This window comes from Asterias amurensis, chromosome 8 (genome assembly GCF_032118995.1).
Source record: "Asterias amurensis chromosome 8, ASM3211899v1".
Lineage (NCBI taxonomy): Eukaryota > Metazoa > Echinodermata > Asteroidea > Forcipulatida > Asteriidae > Asterias > Asterias amurensis.
The window spans coordinates 1,405,732-1,428,124 of NC_092655.1; the positions used below are offsets into that span (position 1 = coordinate 1,405,732).

At 39.8% G+C, this 22,393-nt stretch overlaps 1 protein-coding gene across 3 annotated transcripts in view; it reads left to right on the top strand.

The window, feature by feature from the left end:
- Nucleotides 1-22,393, top strand: part of LOC139941034 (potassium channel subfamily K member 18-like) — a 66,838-nt gene that overhangs the window by 7,112 nt on the left and 37,333 nt on the right. The window lies entirely within an intron of this gene.

Below are 22,393 nucleotides of genomic sequence, written 5' to 3' on the forward strand. Positions count from 1 at the left end.
GTGGCCTTCAGGCCTTGTGTATCTGGCGACTTGCAAAACAACAACAACTAATACACAATCTTAGAACCGTTACTGCAGTAACGCTTCCTAGATTCAAATTTGATGTCATTTTAACCTGATATCATTTAACACTAACCACAGTTATCGATAACTGTTGTAGGCTTATAACAAGAAGTTTGTATTGGAAAACGTATATCTCCCCTTTAAATTGTTTACATTGATATTAACACTGTTGTGAGGCATATGTCACTCTCTGGACTGACACGGAATAAATTAACTGAATTGTCTGTCATTCAAGCAAAAAGCTTTCCACCATTATTGATAGTCATGCATGACTGTATATGACACAGTGAATATGCAGGCATTAGGCCCATATTTTAACGTGTTCGGCCATTTTACATTTGTATGGACGTCCCCTTGTGATGTATGTTATTAACGCAATGCTGTGAGAATTTCATTGTTTGCCCAAAGTGCACCGACTCCGGCAAACAAAGCAAAAACCTAGGTCCCAAAAGATCTTTTGTTGCACAGAAGTGTAGCGTTGTTGGTTTTGTCAACAATACATAAACAATTGACAACATTGTCATACACAAAGCAATAGTTTATACTTCAAGGCGTTGTGAATGTGGGGACATTCCCAACGAGCGTTATTTAATATCAGACAGCCATGTTGCTTTCATCCAATATAATCATTGTGAGACTTGAGGCAAGACTAGAGTCTCGTCTCTGTTTTCATCGCTCGACAACCAGAACTCATAATCGTAATTAAGAAAATTGAGAACCCAGAAAATATTGAAAGTCCTGTTGTGCCTGAGTGCATTCTGTACAGCGACTATACGGTTAAACATTAACCATTCTCAACAACCTCCTTCCCCGCACTACTGTAGTAAATTCAATCAGTGTGGAAAGCTAAGGTGAATAAATAGGTCCAGCTCGATCGGAATTGCAGCTGAGTAACCAAGCAAGACGGTGATGAAAGCTCGTAAGAAAATGAGATGTTTTCTTCGTAAGACGATCTTTCTTCATCTATAACAGTTTCTGAATGTCTTGTTTTCGGGGAAAGACGAGCATCATGTCACTGACATTTCAGACAATTTGAACTACACATCAAATAAGAATGAGTTTGACGCGATAACCATATGGCACATGCTCTTTGCTGTCTTTAAAGGCAAAATATAGACCATGTGAACTTTGTTTACAATAAGTGTGACCTTGTACATTCTGTGAGTATTCTGGCAGGCAAGATACTACATTGGTCCTCAAAGTTGACACTTTGTGTCATAATTTCCACATACAACGAAGAATTATGAAAGTAAAAGCTGGACAATTTGAGATATGCCCCCTGTCATCATATCAAAAGTTGATAAGGTGGGCCCCGTTTCAAGATCGTAGTTTGTTTAATAAAGCTGGGCCCCGTTTAAAGATAGTTTGTTCAATTAATTCATGGTTCCTTTAATTGCGGCACGGACGTTTGATCTACAGCCTGTAACTGTGCATGACTGTATCGACATTATCTCATGGGTCATTAAGAATAATTGAAGGTCTTATATACATTGTGTCGATAACCTTTAGAATATACCTTAGAATGTAATGATACCATTTATGTCTAATTCCCTGTGTGCATTAGTGGTAATTAATGCAGAGGTTCAGCAAGAGCCCGGTCATTTGCCCTTTCGGTTCAAAACATGGGGGGGGGGGGGGTTTCTAGTGAGAGACCTTCAGTGCAACCACACAAGAGGCTTACACAAATCGAGACCTCATCATACAATAAGACATGAGAGCCCAATTTCATGGCTCTGCTTACTCCCGAATTCTGCGCTTACGAGTCACGATTCCTGCGTTAGCCTTGTAAGCGTAGAATGCCTAACAGTAACGCAGAGTACGCACGCGCAGAAGCCAAAAGTCGCCGCTCTAACCCTTGAAATACGCTTGCGTTGTGATGGCGTGCATTTTTGCAACAAAACTAGTGTACGTTAAACACTCTGAAAATGACGTAACTCGAACTATGGAGTGTTTGAATTCTTGCATTAAACAATTTCAGTTTCTGGACACAGAAGTTTTTTATTTAATTTTAATTTTATAGAAAGGTCAGCATTTGAACCATAAAAGCTACGTGTCGATGTTCAATGCATCATTACAGGCGAAGCCATTTGGGTATTTTTGTAAAACGAGATTAAGCAGGAGCATCATCTGCGTTTCACCCTGCACCTATCCACAGTCAATCAACACCTAATTCATGAGTTAATTTGTTTCTTTAGCTGGCGATCTATGTGTGGCTATTTGTGATGTAACTAATTACAATTCAAAGCAATCCCGTGCCATTACTTGTGTCTTATTAACCCTTCAAATTGACCCCGAGAGTCCATTTCATGTTTTGCATTCCGACACCTACGAGTCACTAATTTACGCGCGAAACGAAACACCCGGCTCAGAAAATGTGAGCATTACTTGCCGCATGGTCTCCCCTCCAGGCGTAAGATGAAGATCCATGGTTAGTCGTATACGGACCGGACACATCACCGAGAGAAAAACGGCTTGTATAATTGCCTCTGAAATGATGCAATCTTTGGTTAAAGATGCGCTGTTGCAAGAAGGTGACATAAAGAACACAGTGTTACCCAAAATGTTTGAGTAAAAGTTGAAGATGGATCAATTTAAAAACAGTGAGCCCCAATCTACAGCGAAGCCAACTACGTCTATACTGTCTTTGAATCTACATAATGCACAGCATGAGGCAATCTATTAAAGTCTCAGATTACAGTAACGGAATAATTTGTCCATAGTCTTCGCAAAAGCTACAAAATGCCACTTTGAAATAAAACAATGACGGTACTGTTCATGGAAGATGTACGTTTGACATTCAATCTTAAAATTAATGGCAATACACATTCCTTTGGTTTATAGAAACTACATCAAGTTTCGAAAGTAGGCCTTTAATAAAATTTGGAGAATCGTTTCACTTCGGAGTAATGTGGCTAAGGAAAAAGAAACAAGTTTGTATCCCCGATATTGGAATCTCGGAAACATAACTGTCAGTTACGTTTCTCATAATTATTGTGTTTCCAATTACGGATTGTTCTTTCTGCATGGACATACAAAGCTCCACTTTATGGCATAATCTAAAATAAATTCTATCACCCATTGAAATGAAATGTTCGCAGACTAGTTTCACCTTTTGAAATGAAATGTTCGCAGGTTAGTTTCATTGTATACATCTACATTTTATATAGGGTTAGAACAACCGAACGGTTTCAATAACCAACACTTTGCCTTTAAAGGCAGTGGACACTAATGGTAATTAGTCAACATAATTATTAGCATAAAACCTTACTTGGTAACGAGTAATGGGGAGCTGTTGATAGTATAAAATGGTGTGAGAATTGGCTCCCTCTGAAATGACGTAGTTTTCGAGAAGGAAGTAATTTTCCATGAATTTGATTTCGAGACCTTAGACTTAGAATTTGAGGTCACGAAATAAAATATCCGAATGCACACAACTTCGTGTGACGGGTGTTTTTTTCTTTCATTATTATCTCGCAACTTCGACGACCGATTGAGCTCAAATTTTCACAGGTTTGTTATTTTATGCATATGTTTAGATACACCAAGTGAGTAGACTGGTCTTTGACAATTACCAATAGTGTTCACTGCCTTTAACTATGAATGCTAGTGATTCACCGCTAACGTTACTTGCAAAAACCAACTCCCGGGAGATCCAGATGACTTTTCATGCTCCAGGGGGAAAGGAATTCGCTTATTGCAGCAGACGAACGAAGATAGGGGGATAAAATAGAAAATTGGATGGGAATGTGATGGGATTACTACCTGATAATACCTCCAGAAGAACCAGTCATGAATGATGCCCCCTAAGGGGCTCAATTGTATGACTTTACAATACCATAAGGACATGGGGATCACATGGGTTTGTATACATACAATGACTTCCAATTACTCGTCATGGAAATGGCGTAGAGGGCGCTTTGGGGTGTCTTATTAACTCATTTTGGCTTTTAGTTTGGCTTGGTTTCGCACGTATGGTGTAGATTTGGTGAGACAGACTGAGAGTATTTTCGAAACACCGGCTTTGATCTTGCTCATCAGGCTAGTTGATTCGCCAATTTGATCATTCCAATGCACAAGTATAGGCATGGTATCTTTTATAGTACGACTGTGGCTTAGACTAACACAGTCGGCCATTTTGATTAACAATACATGTAATGCAAATGGGTATCTTCGAAACCCTGGTTTCAGTTTGGCTCTTAAGTCGTTTGTCATTTTGTCTAATAATAATGCGCACTACATTCATGGTACTTTCGAAACCTCGCCTTTGGTTCAGTTGTATTTTGTCTACCCATCACTCCAATGTACACATTACATTTAGTTACAGCATTTGTCTAAACATTCGGCTCCAGCTGCGTTTGCCATTGTTGATATCCATACATTGAAATACGTTAAAGGTAATTTAGAAAACCTTGGCTTCGGTCAGCTCCGGCTGCGTTTGCCATTGGTCTTCCCACCATACACGCAATATATTAAGGGTATTTTCGAAACATCGCCTTTAATTTGGCTCACGGTAAGGCGAGCTCCATCTGCAATTTTGACTACCCATGCGTTTTACGGGTGTTTTCGAAACCCAGCTTTACAACATCTGTGTTTGAGACAGTCATGTATTAAAACACCACTCAGTTTTAGTGACATCTGTTGCATAAATATTTACAAATACGACCACAGTACGTGAACTGTCTGACAAAGCTGCTGATAAAACTTGCAAGAATATAATTATGTTTATGCCTAATTTATCAGGTCGAGAGGTTTTGGGTGCGCAAGGCTAGCCGTGCGGATAATTGCCTCACATGAAGTGATGAGGAAATAAGTTCACTTTGCATGAACAAAAATGTATCTCCTCTTATGATTACACAAAGCATATGTTGACTTTTTGATTCCTCTATTTGGGGGCGTTGCTCAGGATACTTTACACGTTGTATACCAGGGGTGGATTTCACAAAGGTAGTCCTAACTTAGGACTAGTCCTACCTAGGCAATGCTAAGAGAAAGGACTGGTCCTAAGTTAGGACCAGTAACTCATCCTAACTTAGGACTGGTCCTTTCTCTTAGCATTGCCTAGGACTAGTCCTAAGTTAGGACTTACCTTTGTGAAATCCACCCCAGGCATGGAACCTCATCTTCAAAAGGGCAAGGACATATTCATTTTACAAAGGGCACTTCCGTTGGAAAATTATAAAGTCTACTGGGGAACATTTAAAGGGGCACCAAGGCCAAGACTAGGGGCACCATAGGCAATTGCCTCCGTGGCATGCGTGTAGTACCAGGCCTGCTTGTACAACATATACGTGCATGCCCCACGTATTCGTCATATTAGCTCCTGCGCTAATACAAATAATACCATCTTCGTAATTGCAGAGAGATAACAGGTGGCTTTTCATTTTTGATTCAAATTGTATTATTTGCGCAACTCTTGGATTTGTGTGAAAATTATGACACAAAATGTCAACTTTCCCATAGGACCAGTGCAGGATATTGCCGGCCAGAATACCTAAAGAATGCCCAATGTCACAGTTATTGTAAACAGAGTTCGCATGGTCTATAATTTAGTAGTTACGTTTCAGATTTCGTACAGATTTATTTGTAATTTTGTTGTATTCATCTTTGAGAACTTAACAGCTTTATTTCTTTTTTACGTCGAGCAGAATCCCGCTCTGCTCATAGCCACCACTCTTGACAAAAAAAACCCCCAGATTTCATACATGGTGTCATAGCAAACCGTAGTATTTCAATTCGAGTTGCTATTATTTTTTTAAGTGCTTTTTTTTATTACTTTTTTTTATTACTTGTACTTTGTATTTTGTCTGTGTCGTTGACAAGCCCTATAAACGGGACTGTTTGTGAACAACCCGCCCTAATAACATATCATAAATATATAAATACACATAGAAAAAAACAATCTGATTTCAGGAATTGATGTTGTCGGCCTTGAAGTTTCTCTGAGGATTATCATTTTTTTATGAATATAATTTATTTAGCTGGTTGGCCTTCATCAGTAGGCTGTCTTTAGGCCTATATATAGCGAACGGTATTTGGGTCAATTTATGGGAGCTTGTGAGTTGAATTATAAACTTTTTTTTTATTTTTTTTATTTGGTTCTGATCTTATATCGGGGCATATATACCGTTCATTAATGTGGTCCTCCGCGCGACCTACAGTGTCACATTACAAGCAAAAACCTTGACTAACAAGTAAAATATTACTAAAACAGAAACGCACACAACACCGCCCGTATATATCATATTAGTAATGAACAAACCTAAGTATGAAAACAAGAATATAAAATTTCATTGCAAAAGCATGACAAAGCATCCAAATCGCGGGTTGTTCTCCAGGAATCCATCTTGACCAAAACGAGGCATGAGCGTTATGACCTTCCAGCCTCGCTTTGGTTACTCAACTTTCAATTAGTAAAAACTCAAATCAGCATGACTGAGCATAGCCTGTATTAGTATGATTAGCCAGTTAAATCTCGCTTCAAATTTATACCACTTAATCTCATCGGCCCTGGTAAAAAAAAACAAATTTCCGGCAAATGTGCGGACTTAATCTAGTCTAATGGCATTTTCCGATCTTCATTAATTAGTATTGACTAATTTGCATATTGAACGAATCATTAATGACGTTTGTATGTGCTTTGAATGTATTAAAGTTTGAATTGTCTGCCCAAGCATAACATACTTAAATACAAAAGACTTCAGGCTAGGCCTGATCCCTTAATCTGAAAACACACATGTTTGTACAACAAGGGTGTTTTTTCTTTCAATATTGTCTTGCAACTTCGCTGATCAAGTTAGGATACACCAAGTGAGATTACTGATCTTTGACAATTACCAAACGTGTCCAGTGCCTTCAATATTGTTCATAAATGTCTCCTTTAATGTGGTGTTAGGGGTAGACTCAGTAGACGCTCCCCATCCGGCTCACTCTCTCCTCACAGAACATGAGTGTGTCCTCATCCTGTCCATTACCTTAAACAAACCTCATCAATTATTTCAATCCACTCGAGGTTTGATGCCAGGCACTCGCTAATGTTCTCCCCCCCCCTAGTCATCCCAGTTCAGTGTGTCATAAAATGTGGCACATACGGTACAAGCGCCTCATGTTCCCACCAACGGGGTGAAAAAGCAATTTGTGGGACACATGCCGATCTTGTCATGTAATCAGGCATAGAGCAATGGTTTGGGGATTTTTTCCCCACGGACCGGCGAACATGCACTCTGCTAACTTCCCCACACCCTCTCGCTCTCGAGGTGGTGCCTTTGTGCTCCGAACACGGTTGCAAGTACTCTAATATTTAAAGGAATGCAATAATCATTCTTTGAAAAAGATGTTACAAATTTATACGAAAAACTCTAAACAAGAAGAGCAGTATGAAATGAAAGATAGCCATTTCTTAAAACTAAATTACACAGTCCTGCAGAACGGCAACGCATACGGAGCATGGGAAGTGATATATTTGAGAAAGTTTGTATTCGCTTGACCACAGAGAAAATCATTCTGTTCACGCGAGGAAGAATTTGGGGTTTTCATGGCTCATCCCGGACACCGTATTAGTGTTAATATAATTATTACGGACTTTTCCTCCGTACGACAACGATCACTGCCTCAACGTGATGGGATTTTAAAAGCAAAACATAAACCAAACCGACAAAGACCCCACCCCATCAGACAAACGAAAAACGAACAAACAAGTAACAGGAGCAAAAAAAATAATCTTCTTGGTTTTTTTTGCCAAGTGTTATATTTTTATTCTTGTGCATCATTCACATTGCATCACATTAAATACTACAGAAAATAAAGGGAAAGTTTCTACGAGATTTAATTTATTGTGACAGAACCCATAACATAAATCTATGTCTAAAAATGTTGCACCACCAAATATAAGTCGTCTTAAATCCACATCTTATCCCACCGCTTCCTTGGGATGAGGAGGGGGGGGGGTACCCGCACCAACACGTCTTGCTTCTCATTCAAGTTAATGGCTCAACCGAACATGCAGAATGCTTCTTAGATTTGTACGGCTTACATAAAAACCTTAGTTGAAATCAAATATTTATAGTTCCCTCTAACCGAAGATACATCTACTAAAAGCTCTCAGCTGTCATATATTTTTGCACAGAGTGACTTCCATTAGATAGGATTACACACAGTATCCTTGGAACGTAGGTCGGGTTTTATAAGAGCTCTCAATGCTGATGTTAGTGGTTTTGGAAATCAGAATTCACATTCACGAGGCGATTGTGTGCCTTTGTGAAAACCTCTTGAGGCTGTTAGTCTGATAGGATTTTTTTTCTGCAAGGATAGTGAAAGCAATGGCATTGAGATATTGATGTAAAGGGGGAGCAGGAACGTCTTGCTTGGGCCCGCTAAAGGGATCCGGAAGCTGTGGTATAGATTTAGATGCATACACGCATTCATGTTGGTTTGATTCTCTGTTGAGTTAATCGATAGGCAGCCAGTGGCCGTAGTCGTTGCCAAAGTAACTTGATTCAGTCTTGGCCACGTAACTCAAAGGGCAGGTGTAGCTTGTGAACCAATGTGAAAGTACTGTTTATTATAGCTGTTGTATACTAGGTACCCGACCAAGATGGCGCCGGCATGATATGTCTGTATCACTCCATAATTAGACGTACGTTTGGGTGTCGTATGTACGCGTGCAAACGTGTGGCAATGAAAGGAATAAATCTCGTCACTGAGTATTATCCGGGCATCCGGGTTCTTGAAGAGCTAAGCTTACATGTCCCATTGTACTCAAACATAGGACCAGGGCCCAATTTCATAGAGCTACTAAACACACAAATTTGCTTAGCATGAAATTGCCGCTTGATAAAAACAGGATTACCAAACAAATTTCAATGTGGTTTTCAGGATAAGCAAACAATGGCTGAATACCAGTAATAAGCGATATGCAAGAAATGGAAATTTGGTTGGTAATCCTGTTTTTTCAAAGAAGAAATTTCATGCTAAGCAAATTTTCGTGCTTAGCAGCTCTATGAAATTGGGCCCAGGCTGCTCTCTTAAAAATGACGCTCGTTCAATAACCACCATTAAAAAGACGCTCCATTCTAGTTATTGTTCCAAAGAATATGAAAATAAAAACTGCATGACATACTTCATTTAAAGTCAGCGCACCATTTTAGCAAATTCCCCTGTAGCATGGGGTTGGGTTACCGTTTATAACCGCTAAACCAGGGGCACGCCTCCGTCTATCTATATACGTGCATTTCCGACATTATCAAATTCGCGCTTTTCTCCACCATGCCTCTGGCAGATTTTTTTCAAACTAAATCATTCTGACTTTTCCGCGTGCGTGTTGTTCGTGTCCATCGGGAAGTGTTCGATTGTATCTTTTGTGGATTTTTTTGCACTGCATATTGGAATTTACAATGGCCTAAAAGATTCTGAAGAAGACACCCGGGTTATCTAATTACATTTATGCTGCGGTAATTTTTACTGGGAATTGTCATCTTGGAATTGGTTTTTCTGATAAGTTGTCGTTGCTACAGAGAACGCACATCAAAGGGCTGATGTGTTGAAACGAGTCTACTTATTCAATACATATTTTGCATTGTCATTTTAACTTATGCATTTTTCATTCATGTTTTGTCGTAAACTGGGGTCAGCTAAGCGGCAGTGGACACTATTGGTAGTTACTCAAAATAATTATTAGCATAAAACATTTACTTGGGAACAAGTAATGGGGAGAGGTTCGTAGTATAAAACATTGTGCGAAACGGCACCCTCTGAAGTGGAGTAGTTTTCGAGAAAGAAGTAATTTTCATGAACTTGATTTCGAGACCTCAGATTTAGAATTTGAGGTCTCGAAGTCAAGCATCTGAAAGCACACGACTTCGTGTGACAAGGGTGTTTTTTCTTTCATTATTACTTCGCAACTTCGATGACCATTGAGTTTAAATTTGGACAGGTTTGTTATTATATGCATATGTTGAGATACACCAGGTGAGAAGACTGGTTTTTTAACAATTACCAATAGTGTCCAGGGTCTTTAAACCCGAAGGGAGTCGTGACCCAATGAGCAGAGCGTCAGTCTTAAAGACAATGGAGCTGAGAGATAACTATGAAAGAAAAAACACCCTTGTCACACGAAGTTTTGTGCTTTCAGATGCTTGATTTCGAGACCTCAAATTCTAAACTTGAGGTCTCGAAATCAAATTCGTTGAAAATTACTTCTTTCTCGAAAACTACATAACTTCAGAGGGAGCCGTTTCTCACAATGTTTTATACTATCAACCTCTCCCCATTACTCATTACCGAGTGAGTTTTTTTGCTGATAATTATTTGAGTAATTACCCATATTGTCCACTGCCTTTAACACGGGAGTGAAGAAAAAATTGTGATCTTTGAATAATCATTTTGCATTATTAATTACGAGACTTTGCTATCTATAAAACATCTCCTAATCAACCACTGCTCGAGCCCTCGAGGCAAAATGTAATCAATCAGATGTTTGTAATTTTTAGCAGGTGTTTTTTATGAAAGGTCCACATTATGTTAATGAGATTCTTTACCTCTGGCTGAGGGCAAGGAACAAACTATTGTAACGGGAATATTTCCAGTCTGGTTTAACAATCATAGCACGTATTTTGTTTAGCCACGAGGAAGACAGATACGTATTGTTTTACGTATACGTGTCCCCAAGAAAGAAATGAGATTGTTTTCCCAAAGAGCAGAGTTTAAGATTTCAAATTACGGTTCGGAATAATAAACTTGTTTTGTGAGAAAATGAACAATCTAAAATGACAACCGCGCTTTTTATCAGACCAAATAAGAGTCGAGTATATCAAGGTTGCCTGACCTAAATTCACGATCTTCTTCAAACCTATAATATCCGAATCTAAATACGGCGTGCGGAAAGCGGATTCCTACACGAAGTACAGGGTTTCATCTCATGTCAAATGAAAATTCACAAACGAAGACCGGAAAAGATCTGTCCACACAGTTCAATACTGCTAAAATGAAAGGTGGAATTTGCGTCCGTTATCTGGGCACAAAGTACGAGGATCATTTTTTTCAAACCCGGGCGTGTTTGGGCATAACTTTTACTGGGTGTGATTCTTGTTCTTAACGGTAGGCCCTGTCGAAAGGAAGTGTACGAAAATACAACGCACCGTCAAAAGTACAAGGGCCCTTTTAGTCATAATTTCAACAACCTCGTCTATATCAAACAAGCCAAGGACTTCTGTATTCTGAAAAATCCTTGTTAATTTGGTACAGTAGTAAAAAAAAAAATAAAAAAATACCTTATAGTGTATATAGACTCATTATTTAAAACCCACTGTTTAATATTCTGTTGTTCTGTATTGAATAGGCCTACGTCAATTGAATAACTAAGCAAAACAAAAAACATATTTTTTTTTATTTTCTGAAGGTTTGAACATCACATAATGGATATTAGTACTATTGTTCCCAAAAGGTTTATGCAAATAATAGCAACATAATATTGGAATAGTGAATGAGAAATTGTTACATTCTAGAAAAGGGTGAACTTGAAAGAAAAGGTATTCTCGAAAATGTTCGATGAAACATAAGAAATACACCTACTCGATTCTAAACAAACAATTATTTATAAAACTAAGAATCTCCAATATTTATTCTACTCTCATCGATCTATATGTTTTAATGACACCCCTGGATAAAAAAGTGATTCTCAAAAACATTATCCTTCTTTTTCGAAGCACTTTAGTTAATGTCTCAGATAAAAAATGTAAATATTTTCCCTTGGGGATGCAAGGTCTCTTGTTCAAACAAGAAATCCTTTTTGAGTGTCACGTCACTGGTGACTGTAATCGAATATAAAAGCCTATGTCAACAACACAGCGTGGATGGCAACACTAGATGTACATGCAATCCACATATTAACCACACGAGACGAAATCCATACAAGTGATGTGATTGTTCGTTTGAAGAAACAAGCATCGGGATAGTGTCACCATCACAGATTTGTCATTTTGAACATTAATAATACACGTAATAACTAGCAATGGCAGCCATTTTGAAAATTTGAAAATTGCATAATTTATTCTAAGCTATGTTTAACAATCATCGAATCTTCATGCGTTGATCTTTATCGTGTACGGAACGTGTCACCATGAAATGGACATCACAGATTTGTCATTTAAACTAGCAATGGCAGCCATTTTGAAAGTTTGAAAATTGCATGTTATTCTACCTATATTTTGCAAAAATACCAAACCTTCATGCGTTGATCTCAGCCAACGAATCTTTCTTGAGTATGTTATCCCATCGCAGATTTGCCATTTGAACAAATAACGTAATAAATATTTATAGCAATGGCAGCCATTTTGGATACTGCTTGTATTGTACCTATGATTTACAAATTCAAATCTGCGTGCCATTTAGCCAAATATATTTCTCATGATGTGTTGCGAATTCCATGCTTGTATCTTCAAGGGCACAATTTCTCATAATATTTCCCCCACTATTTATATCTGTCCCACTAAAGCAAAGCAACTCCACTTTTACACAAGGCAATATTGTTTATGTTCGAATCAGCTTCACTCAAAATTTACAGCGATGCAAAAAAAAAAATCCTGATAAAAAATTCACAACAGTTTGTCACAGTGAAGATTTATGAATAGTAAATATTATCATAAATTTATAATCTGACAGATAGTATACAAAGTGCTCAGTGGGTACTTATAAATAATAAATAAAATGACTCATCGAATATTGCTTTAATCTGATACCACAAACGAGACAGATTAATTAATAATATAAAAAACAAAATAAAAATTGGCCCTGACGTTTCGACCCTAGCAGAGTCGTTCTCGACGGCTAAGAGAAAACACAACGTAACAGAAGCAGTCAGTTGGAAATAAATGAAAGAGAGTGAGAGAGAGAGGGGCGGGGCAGGCAGAAAAAGCTATAGGGGTGACTGTTTTATGAACCGTTTTTTAAAAAATAATTATTAGTATTTTTTGTTTATGCAAGTCACCAGACACACGAGGCCTGAAGGCCACTTCAAGGTGTGGGCTACAATTTTTGTTCTCTCCAGAAGCCGTTGCCACCTACTCCTAGGGCTGAAACAGGGTTGTACCTTTTACAGTCCATACGGATGTAGGCTTGGGTATCATCGATACCATTTCATGTTTGTTGTGTTGTCAATTAAGCCTCCGAGAAAGACTTTGCTAGGGCCGAAACGTCCGGCCACTAAATTGTTTGCTTTTATACCATAGGTCCTTGTAGTTGGTATAAGCATGCACTTCGCAACATCTAATTATATTTTCTCGCTAATTAATATAAATCCTTTTAAAGTGAAGGCAGTGTTGATTTTTGATTGCCAATTAGTACTCCCGTGCCTACTAGTGATAAGGCAAATTTAAAGTGCAACAAGTATGATCTTAAAGTGCAAGTAGTGTAATGGGCAGTTTGGTCGTCATAGCCACTCATTATTAATCGTACAACTAGGCAAATAACACTGTTTGATACGGCAGTGTAATGCCGTCACACTAATAAAACCCACCCATATCGTGGGTACGCGATAAGTTTAGATTGATCGTGTACTTACACGATGACATGTTTTTGTACAAGTAGCGGCAATACGATTCCGTAGTTGTACCCCTCAACACCGATTAAAAATAACCGACGTTTCGTTGCGCACTTTCGACGCCTTCAAGCAGGCGCGGAATACACCAATAACTGTCAACGTTAATTCAAGAGTCTTGGCAGGTTGTTACGTAATATCAATTAGAGGTAATTAGCTAATTATCCAAGGACCCCCATCCACACCAGTCTTTCAATTAACAGATAATGACAGAGCGACAGTTATCCCCGCCTCGCTTATTATTTTTGTGCGTCAAAAGGAAACAAAATGAATGATTCCAAAGTTTAATACTGTTTTGTAATGCATTGATTTTCCAATAGATAGGGTCCTCATGAATGCTAGGACAATTACAAATTTCTAACCTTGCGTTAAAATGGTGTTAAGCGTCATAAATTATTTGATACACTCGCAGAGAGTGAAATTTTACACATGCACGTCACTTTAAACCTAATTCAATCCAATGCCCATTCAATACACATTCGACAAACAAAACAGAAAACCTTTATTAATAAATGGGTTGTTGTATACAATGTTGAATCAATAACGACACAAGCCAATACATGGATACAATTGAAATAAAACAGATGTCAACACGTATTGGTTTACATCAAGGGAGAAACTAATTAGAGTAAGCTTACACTGTGGTGGAAATAATGCAAAAGTAGAACGCATTATTGTATGAATGAATATCATACAATATTGCTACATACATGAACGAGGGAAAGTGATTACTAATACTATGGATGGGAAAAAAATCGAGATATGACAAAGACAGTTCACGAAAAAGTACTTGCCCAAGGTTTTTGGAAATAACTCTAAGAAAAGAAAGCCACGAATTACTGTAGAAGAGATTATCACGTACATAAACACACACACACCCAGCTCCAAACGAACAGATTCATAGACTTGTACAGTCCTTCCTTGACAATCAAGAAAAAACAGCGTCGCCAAAGCAAGACTAATTAAACAGCTGCGATAAAGTTTCATTGTAGTTTTTGTATGGCAAGGACATTGTCTTATGTCGTAGTACAATGACACAATGGCGGTAAATTTGACCTCCTTCGGTTGTAGCTAATTAAAGTGACAGGTCATCCAAAGTGAAATTGGATACCCGCATCATTGACGTGAGTTTTTGGTTCATTTAATGCACGAGTGAAAGGATGGTTTGATCTTTCTGGTTAACTTCTCGTCTATCTAATAATAGATGCACCAGACTAAAAACTTGTGCCAAACGATGTGTGAGCCTTTAGAACAAAAGAGGTTCATAATGTGGGGGTTTGAAACACAGTGTGGACTTAATACACACGTCCCCACCACAAACTCTGTGGATGGGATTTGTGGGGCCTGCTATTGTTTCCTTTTCTAAATAATTCCCTTGTGGGGGGCCAAGTTGAACAAAACATTCCATTGTGGGGTCTATTGTTCCATTGTGTTAAATATCCCATAAGGGCCATCCAAGCTCCGTGTTGCATATACTCTGTGGACATTCCTCTCTTCTGTGCACTTAAAAACCGCATTCGTGCACTTAAAAACCGCATTCGTCAACAACCATGAAACACTATGTGGACGTTTGTATAGCCCACATAGTATTTCAATACCTACACTATGTCCATTGTTCTATGTAAAAAACAACAACACAAGGTCCCTCCCGTTTAGTGTTACATACACTCTGTGTGGACATGCCTTTATTCTGTGCACTTAAAAAAAACCGCATTCGTCAATTCTCATGAAAACATTGTGTGGACGTCGTTTGTATAGTCCAAATAGTGTTTCAAGGCACTTTTTAACGTCCACCCTGACTATTTTTAATGGAAGTATTTCTCTGAAGGATTGGTTGTGGTATCCACTTTATAACTCTTGAGCTTTGTAGATATTGATGTTACTATAGGGACGGCCACATACTCGGTCTGTACTTGATAAACTTGCGGGCTACCAGCATTGTCACTGTACTTTTACAATGTTTTATTTGGAACACATTTTTATTTTATGACCATTGTAACAAAACAATGAGAATTGTACATAGTGTGATATACCTGGTATTTGGTAGATTTTCCTCCAGAAGCTTCCGCTGGGGAACTTAACAAGGAGGTCAGGAGAGCGTCGTCTCATTCGGTTTTATGTTGTTGTCGTTTAGGCCAAGATTGTGAATGTAACTACTTTTGAAGATTTGGTGGGATTTGGAATTTATGAGGGATTGTGGAAGATTATTCCATAGTTTCAGTGTTCTGTACCAGCAGCCGAAACAAACCTTTGAAAACGGTGACTTGTGGGGGGGGGGGGGGGGGGTGGGGAAGAAACACTGGGCAAGGAATCGAGGATGGTGGACAGTCGTATCTCGTAAATTTAACCGTCCTTCAAAACGCCACTCGCAATTACTTTACGGGAACAATAAAAATACGATACCATCCGGGAACCACCAATTTGGGAATGTGCTTGAAGATAATTGCGGTCTTTTGTTTTTCATATCTTACTTGATACATTATTGGCTACTTTAATTACATGCAAGAGTTGCCACGCACCAAACAAACCGAGTATTCAGGTAATTGTAATACCGAAGCCATTGAGACATTTGTCATCTCCTAAAGAATTGCACCCGCGATGCTCGTTACTAGACAATATCAACTATCTCGGATGACTCCAACATCCCCGTAACCATGGTAACAATTCAAAGTAGACCATGATAATTGAGTTGTGCTCAGAAGAATTCAAGGCTGCGTGGCTAGGCAGAGAACGTGGGGAAACAACATGACGAACAATTGCTGTCATGTTTTCTGTGTTTTCCAGATTATGGAATGCCTAGGGGCCTTGGTGCTGTTTGACTTCCGTTGATGCATATTATGCAAAAAACACAATCGTCTCGACGAGCAGAAGTGCGCCCAAGGCAACATCAGCTCATGCATTATTGTGCTTGTTAACGGCTTGGTTATATAGCGCCCTCTCGTTTCCAGTAATAATAAATTCGTCTGCACCATGCCATTGCTAGACGGTGCTAAAAACCCATACTGCCATTTGCCGTTTTAAGACTTGCAATTAGAATCCCAAGATATGCATTGCCGGTGAATTAATTTCTTACGGTTGTAGAGTTTATGTTGGCAATCTTTAGTATGTACAACTTCGATTGGTTGAACCAATCTACCTCCATGGTTGAACCATTGAATCGTCAGGCTCATGGGTTTGTTTTTGTGGTTTAAAGGAAGTGCGCCATCATGTGTCGTGTAAGACGGGTCCTCTGTAGATTCGCTCGTCCCCAGCGCCTTGCTTTAACCAAAGGCGCTGGGATGGGCAAACGTACCATGCACTGTCATTGGTTTAAAAATGCGCAGTCCCATCATGCATCACACTCACACTGCACAATATTTCTATGCACTGTACGCATGACGTACTTCCTGAACAAGAATCTGTGCAAGCGATTAGCCCATCCCAGCGGTCCTGGATAGACTGGCCGCTGGGGCCGAGCGAACTCTGTAGACTGCTCCCCTAATAAAGACAGGCACTGGCTTGTGACAGACCTAATGATTTCATTGGATGAACGTGCAGTGACGTATGTTTTCCGTAGGCCCATCTGTGTTTTGATTGGTCCTAGGTGATATTTGTCAGCTGCAATTTTCTTTGTAGTCTGCATGCAGCGTGCATAATGTTTGAATGTACATGTACATGGATGTCATGTAATGATGTTTTAAATGTTTACATGTGTACATAGGATTAAACTGCGAATCCCCATGTGAAAGGTCAAAAGTGCATTCGTACGGATCCGTATGTACGCTCGATGGTATATTGCGTAAGTCACGAGCCCTGAAATGGCGTTTGGGTCATCTCTAACCATCGGGCACATAGGACCAGTGCCTTTCTTTTCCTTTGCAGATATGGACAGGGGATCAGTTAAAGTCCTCTGCCGGCCGATTCCCTGTCTTAACCCGTAAAGGATAAACCCAATGGTTTCATGTTGGCAGCTCCGTGGCTGGTATCCTGATCATTTCTGCTAAGCAAAACAAGTGTCAAGCAATATTTTCTGCTTATGCCGTTTTCTGCTTAGGCACAGATCAGCCTCGTGAGGCTGTTGAATCGAATCCAGGCTGTTGATCCAGGCTGTCACCCTCTGCAATGTTTGGCTTGAGCACATCAAAGCTGTGGTTGTTGACAGAGGGCGGGAATCCACACTGAGCTGTCGACTCGTTTACTTTTATACCATGCAAAGCAAAGCGAGACTGATCCCCGTGTGAAAAGTCCCACGTCGTGCTGCTTGATCTAGTCTTGAAATCAAGATGAATTCTTCGAGAACAGAAACATCAGAAAATAGAAATACATTCCTGGCATGCGACGTATCCGATCACTCGGGCTGGTCCCTTGCTCTATTATAGCTCACTTCCACGGAGCATCCTTCGTTTAACCCATGGAGTAAGCCGCAAGTCTACTTTAATAACATTTGCTCAGGTCAACTCGAATGTGCTGATGCTGGAGTCAGGTAACAAAATCACCCGCGGTGTTTAATGAGAGCCATGGCATAGCACGAATCCATTTACGCGATAAGTTCGAGTTACCCAGTCAGGTTACCAGACCACGTGCCATCTACGCGCAAACTCCCACTCGTTTCGAGAATAACTTCAGGCCGTACCAAAATTAGCGACTGCCGCTTCGGATACGGCTAACGTCATCATGTATGGAAGTATAGGACTTCTTTAGCAACAGCCTTAACAACAGCTGTAGCCGTTGCTGCCAACGTGCGTGTCAGCTCGAAATACCTAGTCTGTGTTAATTTGGATTGCCGTTCACTACAAAGGCAGCGCACTTTGCACGCACTGTGCGAAATTTCAAAGTGCCGCAATACATATATGTATATACTGGATATCGTTATTTCAGCGTCCTGCGTCGATTCAAGGGACATAGTACCTGCAGAGGTGGGCATTTCGGGCCTTTAAAAAGAATTAGATATGAAATGAATTTGGTCTGGAATTTTACAAAGATATTTCAAACGTGGTGTATAATGGTTCACATTTTTCTTGTGTGTGTGTTTGTGTTTGTACTTTCATAGAATAAAGTCCGCTATTTTGTGTCAAAAAAATGTTGACTCCAGAAAAAGGCAGACGGTATGTTCCTTTGTGTTTCCAGAGACAAATTTACCGGTTTCTATAATTTCAGCTCACTAATTACACCACACCGTATGATTGTGTTTTAGTGGGGGTATGTTTTGAGGTTTATCCCCAAGATCAAAGGGATAATTCCAAACACTAGCCACTAAAGAAAATTAAGTAAATTGTGTTCCTTTAAAAGATTACAATAAACACGGAATTCCAGTGACTCTCTAATTAAAATCAAGCCATCATAAATTATAGTATCTTTATAAAAAAAAATGCTTGCCAATTGGACATCAGAAGTCAGTGAGTTCGTCTGTTTTATTTAAAGAGCATCCCCTGAGAACTGTCAAGTTGTCATTTTTTTCTCCCAGAAGGAATTTTAATGACGAGAGCAAGTAACTGACACCGCTTTTCCGCAGTGAGGTCGTTACGCATTTTGTGTTTATTCTAAGGAGCCGAACTATTTATATGAAAAAAAACCGTCGGGTATTTTTACAATGTAGCATCGCCGTTAAAAATGTGGGGAAACCCACAGTATATTAGACTTGTGGACAAGTCGTTAATGGTCCCACGCGGTGAGAGAGTCGATTAATTGTGGCGGTGCTACGGCGAGATCACTGCTCTCCCGCGAACTGCTGGTTGCCGACTTCTACTCCGCGTATAGTGATAGCAGTAGCAGAATATCGCGGGAATTGCGGGGAGAGTCGGAACGCTATCACCGTGACAGACATTTAACGAGTTGTCCACAAGTCTAACTGTACAGTAGTAAAAAAACGCGGCCATCATTTGTGATGGTCAAAGACCAGTATCCTCACTTTCATCCCAACCGTTATGCATAAGTTAACAAACCTGTGAAAATTTGGGCTCAATTGCTCGTCATCCTGGTGTGTTCTCAGATGCCAGAGAAGGGCACCTGCCCAAACCCTTTCTCAGATTGAAATTGTTGGGTGAAAATGACATTTTTTTCTTTTCTTCTTAAACTACATTACTTTAAATGGGGTTGTTTCTAACAGTGTTTTATACCATCAAAAGCTCCAGTGCTCTTTACTTCGTAGGTTTTTACGGTCATAAACTTGTGGGGAAATTGTCATTTTTACACCCTGCTTTTTTAAAACCATACCTTTATCCCTCAATCCTCTAACAATTTATTGCGTATGTGATAAAACTTTAAAACGGTCGCACGTGAGGTTGGTAACCTTAATTAGTTCATCTTGTAGAACACATACTGTGCAGCGAGGCTAACATTTCCCGCCAATTTGCTTCTCTAATTGGATTAGCAACATGTATTGTCCTTGCTCGGTTCATGTGGGAAGGACAATATGTACTTGCCAGCCGCCGTCATTGCAAACTTACAAGAGAAAAATGCATGAATCCACGACCAAAACAAATTCATTTAAGTTTTAGAATATAGCACCTCAACTCCAACCACCACCCCTACCCAAATAAATGCAGCCATCTTGGTTTAAGACACCGGCTATGTACAGAGTTGGGGCTACGTTCAGGTTGATTTGGGCTATGGTGCATTAAAGGACAAGGTTGGGATACATAGGTGCAATCTCCCCCCCCCCCCACCCAAGCTACCACTATCTCAAAAGTTTCAAGAATTTTCTCAAAACATGTCTGTTCAATTCACCGTACTAATTTTGTTTTTGTTCCTCTGAGCGCTTATAGAGACTTTTTTTGGAATGTGTCAGGCGCTATATAAATGCAGTTGTTATTATTATTATTTACAGGCCTAGAGCTTTGATTTGGGCTATTATTTAAGTACATGATTGGTGCTAATAGTGCTAAAGTGTAAGCCTCGAAATAGAAGCCAAATACACGGTGTTATGTATTTTGTCCCCACGTGTCGCTAAAATATTGGAACGATTGTTTTTTGATTGGCACCATTATTGTTCGGCCCTTCACTCCAAATGGACCATCCTAACACTTCAACAATCCATCTTGAATGCATTGCCTTGTTATGACACCACTCTTCCCAGCAGTTGACCGTGTGATGCCTGCTGGGAACAAGGTTGACGAGCCTTTAAGTGTCTCATGGAATGAAGGTTGACACATAAAAGGTCGATGCCTTTTGATTTACAGGCAGTTTCCTCAAGAAAGATGCAATGAAAGTGAAATTTTCAGCTGAGTAGAACGTCTTATTGCTGAGAAAACAGCAACAAACGTTTACAGTGTTGCACAAGAACGTCAAATCTATCCACGTTCAGTGTGTATTTTTTATAACATATTATTTTTAGACACGCAAAACCAAAACGCATTTCACTGTACAAATATTGTTTTATTTATTTGTAAAAGTGAAAATAAAAAATTATTCATGTGATGGTACCCAGCCACATCTCTGACCACAGCATTCACAAACGGGCACCAAACCCTCAAACATAATGAGAAACGAGTTATGCATAAATCGATTCTCTCAACAACTGCTGTGCTTTTCACCAAGAAGTAAGTTTTGTGTATCGAGTGCCTTTGCATCCGTTATTTACAGTGCTGCATCTGTTGCGCACACCGTGGCGCGTGACCGGCACACTTCACTCCCGCAGTCTTCCTCACAACTCGCTCAATAGTCACACGCAGAGCATCTCAAAACAGACTGCCAAGCCACGGGGGCCCGGGAGCCTCGCAGACGGCACGAAACAAGCCTCTGCCACACGGTGCGGCCCGTCTGTCGTGGGTGGCATTTGAACCCTACGTGTTTTATCTTCTCTTAAGGTCAATAATGCCTGTTTGAACCGCTACATATTGCAGCAAAGAGGGGATGCAGAGAGACCTTAAAGACGCACGGTGTCTGACTTCTTCGTGAGAAGAAAACCTAAATGTTAATGCGAAGATTACTATTGCATGTAAATATACCTTTTCTTTGACGTCTTCCATGTATAACGAATGCCTGTTACCATCATATGAAGAAGGCATCCGACTATTTCGTATTCTAGCCTCGTTTGTAGGCTTTATTCTTGAGGGAAATACAATAAATGTTAAAGTGACAGAGCTGTATCTTTCTAAAGGACACAGTCTCACGTGGTGAAACGGAGCAAGCTTCGGTTTAAGTTAAGACGCCAAGAAGTAGTCGGCCAAGAAACCAGGAAAGTCGAGTCGTGAATGCTCATTATATTTTCAACTTACTTGGGTTATTTGTCTTGGTTTAGAAACAGTCCATATAGGCGAGTATATCCATACGAAGCATATACATCTGATAAATGAACGGACTTGAAAGGGGCTTGAAAAACTGGACATACACACGTCCACACATTTTTTGTTTACAGAGTAGAAGTTACTAATGCCATACCGATACACAGCATCTTTAAGTTGACGGCTTGTACTATGTGTGAACTTGTTGCATTGGGTGTAAACTAAGCATCGTAAATAGCACATGCTTCAATGTTGAAAGACTGGCTGTATGAAATGATCTTCCATAACGACAGCTGCATATCCTTGTTAAAAATCTGGTCGTGCTAATTATCCAGTTCTACCACCAGATTATTTGAAACCGTTTCGTCTTGATCAATCCGCGCGCTCATTAGCTAGCAGACTTCCCCGGATACGCTCAGTGCTTCGTGGTAGCTCCACCCAGCAGTAGCCTCCGACCGTGTCATCATCTGGGAATACTTGCAACCTCAGTCTGATCTCCGACCCCACCAGTCGCATACAAACCATACCGATGCCCGGACGG